This window comes from Montipora foliosa, chromosome 12 (genome assembly GCF_036669935.1).
Source record: "Montipora foliosa isolate CH-2021 chromosome 12, ASM3666993v2, whole genome shotgun sequence".
NCBI lineage: Eukaryota > Metazoa > Cnidaria > Anthozoa > Scleractinia > Acroporidae > Montipora > Montipora foliosa.
In genome coordinates, this window is record NC_090880.1 from 29,780,249 (window position 1) to 29,785,248 (window position 5,000).

Sequence of the window (5,000 nt, forward strand, 5' to 3'; positions counted from 1 at the left end):
GTAGCGTTTTGTGCTTGAATGAAGCTATTCTGAATGCTTTCAATGACTGTGGCCAATTTGAGAAAGACGCATCGGTATCTGTTGTTGTGAATGTCGAGAATAAAGAGTCAATAAATGATTGGCAACTTTCATCTTGTTACTGGCTTGCCGTATGGCAATCCCAGTCAGAAATTTAGTAGATTTTTCCGTTTTATTTTTATTTTCCGTGTCGGTAAAAGTCACTCCCCTGGTAAGTGGTGTCTTTGGGCATAGAGCCTTCTGCGCACATTTTCTTAGGATCGAGAGGGTAGTGGAAATGCGTAGATTTCTCTGGTGGACACAGTAGAATCATTAACTTAGCCTGCAATGGCGTCGAAAGTCATGTAACGCGAATGGCGTTTTAGTGGATCCTTAAACAAAATATACCCTTACGGAGCTCAATAATGGAAAGTCAGTTGGATAAACTAGGCGGGCGGCGAAAAACAAACTCTTGGAATCTTAAAAGCGACGAGTAATGGACTTCGACAACAATCTATCGCCCGTCGAGCCGAAATCAAAGTGAGCTGTTTTTCAAATATTTTACCAAGTGTGCTGTTATGTAGAACACTGAAACCAAATGGAAAATTGTCTGGTAACTTATGGGTTCAACGAAGACACAGAACGAATCGAACACCTTACGTGAATCTGTGATCAACTCTGCACAGTCTTCAGTAAAAACATAATTGGAAATGTGACAGCCAAGAATTATTTGAAAGAAAGCTTAAGCTTGTCGTCTATTTTGTGCTTCATTATTCAAGGCAAAGGTTCTTCATGGAAACGGTTTGATCCTGAAATTTTATTTGTTGTAATATTAGTTATATTGCGCATATTGACACGATTGAGTTTCTTGTCTTCACGCGCGCAATGAAATAGGAAGAGGTTTTCGCCTCTAAGAGCAAATATGTTGTTTGTTTCAATACATTTTTCACTGGAAAAGGATTCTGCGGTATTTTCAGCCTTTGCGAATTATAATATGTTGTGTATTGAATTTTCGAGCTTAAGGTTGACATGTGATATGGGAGAATTTTTTTAGTATTGCTTTGTAAGCAGGAAGGGTTCACAGGCCTGTTGGAAGCGTGCTTGAGTTTCAACAAAATGAGCCCCAAAAAAATTGTGACGCAGATGAATAATAAAGTAGCTGCTATTTCCAAAATGATTGAATTACCTGGTGATAAATAACGTCGTACGCGTCTTGGAGAGTAAATTTTGACTTTGCATAAACAAATGGTTAACCTTTTAAGAGTTGGGCGATTGTGATCTTTGCTTTGACTTCGCTCATTTATTGTCAAACTTTATAACACTTGACAGAAAAAGAAACTTACAAAAACCCGGTATCTTGCCATCATTTGACACATGCTTCACTGTTTGGCGAGTAAACATGTCGCGGTAACTTAATCACGGCGCCCGCTGAATTCCGGCCATGTCACTTTCGATTTTGCGATTTATTTGAACGCAGCAAAAATCTCCCAAAATGTTTGTCGCTGGTCGTAACTTTTATATTCTATATTCACGGTTCAAAATTAATGTTGTTTTCATGTCGTAAATATTTTATTCTCGATCGACCGTCCCGGAAACTTCCTTCTGCTCTGCCTAAAAACTGTGTATCAATAGTTATTTACTTTTGCATCAATATTTGTTTTTCCATAAAGCAAGGTAACAAAATCTGTACCTTGCTCAGTTCGCATTTGTTAGCGTTAATAGTATTTTCGGTCCAATGCTTCTGTTTTATGAGGGGTATATTGTTTTGGTCTCCCATCAAGGCACTAACCCCGCCGGACAGGGGTAAACTTAAGTAAACCACAGCTGTCAGATGCTCAGAGGGCACGCTTAAACTAGTGGTGAAAGAAGCTGTGAGAGAGCTTGAAAATTGTCAACACGTCAGCCCAGAAGCATATGTTTCTCTTTTCCCATTTATTTTCTTCAATCTTTCTGGGTTCAGTACTTTGCTAGTAACCACATGTCTTCTCAGGCTATCTACCATGGCACTACAATGATAGACAATACCAAAACAAGATCGTGCACTGTTAGAGCTACATATTATGCAAGGACAACTTGAATCTCCTGGAAGACAACATACAGCTCAGTTGACATTTTATATGGAATAAATCGCTGTGTTACTTCACTACCACACGTAAGCAATGCGTGTCTATTTTTCCTCAAGAGGGCAGGAATTTCTTCTTTCTACAAATGATTAATTAATAGGCCGGTAGCCAGGTTGTTAACCTCAGAAAAGGATCTGTTTCGTCGTACGAACGTGTGAGGACCTGTGAGCCAAAGGGCCTCTGCTGGTAAGACTTCTGGGTGACCCATTAAATGGTCTTAATGACCCCCCAACTTGAAAAATCTTTTCTGGAACGGTGCACGTACCACAGGCAACCCAGTGTACCCTCACGGAGGGTCTAGTTTCTGATAAAAACTGGTTCAGAAACCCAAACTCTACGTTGACAGCACACACCAGGCCTACTCCTGAGTATCTGGCTAGAAATCTTTTCCTCTGGCCGCGCTTCAGCCATTCCACGAGGGCTAGTCTCGTGCCCAAAAAGAATTCTGGGTAATTCTGCCATTCCATGACAAGTGAAGACTCCCGATTCTCATTTTATATTTTTTTTCATAAGTGTCGGGCCATCCAGTCCTACCAGAAAAATACCGCATCCATTGAAGTTTTAAGCTTTCATAACCTGCCCAAATTGTATCGGTAGGTCCTGGAATTCGTCCACAGATAGGCCAGAGAGACAACTTCACTCGTGAACCGCCATGTTTACAACAGAGCAGTTTAGGCGTCCCAGTTTGCATGAAACCATCTCTCACCTCTCTCTCCAGAAGACCAGACACGCACGGTTCTTACGTTACGTTTATGCCTTTAAAATCGTGAACTGAAATGTCAATTGCTGGTAAAGACCAGCATGATAATTTTTTTGGTAGGCTAGGTATCGGAGAGCCACAGAACATTTACGCATGCGCTGACGGAATGTTTGAACAAAAGAAAAAAACGAAGTACCTCCAGACATCCGGCGCTGGAGCGTCGTACCAAACGAGTCATCCCGGGATTTCGGCCCGTGCGATCGCTTTTGGACGCAGTTGGCCCTTCACTGCTTTCTGCTACCGACCTTGTCTCCCGGTACGGCATTGAGGGAGAGATATGTCGGCCCCTAAACCATATGTGACAAATCCCACGCCTACTCACAGCTCCAAACCGCCCTTGTCAATATAGCGCAAGAATTCGATGGCTTAAATATTCAAGAGAAAAGTCATTTTATCTCACATATGGTAAGCACTGGAGTCGCAGATTACAAAGTGTGCGCATGCGCCCTGTGAAAGGTAACATACATACATGCATAAACTTTATTTCATCTCGAATTTCAGAATAACTACAGGAGCTAATGTCTTTGCAGCTAAAATACATAGCATTTACAGATACATACTAAATACATAATATTTTAAGATATATGCATTAAAAAGGAAAGCCGCTGTACAAAATGCGGCCCTTGATTCTCTTTTAAAACCAGTAAACTCATAGGTACGGATAAAATCAGGTAGCACATTCCGCAACTTAGCTGATACGTAAGAAAAAAGAGCTAAGACCATAACTGGTTGTTCTAGGTTTATTGAGGGACAGAATGGATCGGAATTTTCGCGAAGATCATGCATAAGAAAAGAACGGGAGAGAAAACGTATTTTTCATATAAGCAGAAAACCCCATTTTTTCCAATTAAAAAAAAACCAAACAAACATACTTTTATGAAGTAATATGAGGATATTTTGAATGCGCTTATTGCATAGAGATGTAGAGTTTGACTTTAGTAGTAAGAGGACAGGTCATCTGCAAATATAAATCTCGTTATTAATTCTCTTACTGATTTACATTATAGCGTTTCTTTGACACGAGGATTACAGCGAAATGAAAGCACAAGTTTCTCGCGAATTTTTTCTGATAAAAACTGGTTCAGAAACCCAAACTCTACGTTGACAGCACACACCAGGCCTACTCCTGAGTATCTGGCTAGAAATCTTTTTCTCTGGCCGCGCTTCAGCCATTCCACGAGAGCTAGTCTCGTGCCCAAAAAGAATTCTGGGTAATTCTGCCATTCCATGACAAGGGAAGACTCCCGATTCTCATTTTATATTTTTTTTCATAAGTGTCGGGCCATCCAGTCCTACCAGAAAAATACCGCATCCATTGAAGTTTTAAGCTTTCATAACCTGCCCAAATTGTATCGGTAGGTCCTGGAATTCGTCCACAGATAGGCCAGAGAGACAACTTCACTCGTGAACCGCCATGTTTACAACAGAGCAGTTTAGGCGTCCCAGTTTGCATGAAAACATCTCTCACCTCTGTTTTCTTTCAAAGGCTTGCCTATACCCACATTCCAGCTTAATGATGCCAGCCTGGTGGCTTCTGTAGACGAAAATGGCCCGAAAAAGCAGGTATAAGATGATTACCTACCAGAGTTTAGCCAAGTTGCTCGCTCTCCTTTGGAACACAAACGGTTGACATTTGTCACGTGATGCTTAAACGTGAGTCCACATATACTCAACGCAGCAGTTGTTTTAATGGTATCTTCTTATACGTCAAAACCAAGTGCTGCAGACCGTTCGTCGTTAAAAAAGGTATTATGGGAGCGAGCTCTTGGTCTAAAAGGGCTTAAAGAGATTACTTCAATAAACCGCTTCAGTGAACACGACACCATCCCACCTTGGCGAATTAGAGTATCTGCCGCTTTTATTGATTTTTGTAAAGGCAATAATTTTCAAATCCGTAAGCGTGCTCCGTGCTCTGAAAAATATTTTTTAAAGGTTGCTGGTTCTGCAGATGAATGATTTTTATGGTGGCCTTTTATTGGATTATATCAGCTACCACAAGAAGCTTCATAGTTGTGAGCGATCCGTGATTGTGATGAGCTTGTTGGGATTATTTCTATGGATCTCTCCAAAGCGTTTGATTTAATTCAGTATCCACTTCTCTCCAAGCTTAACTTAATATA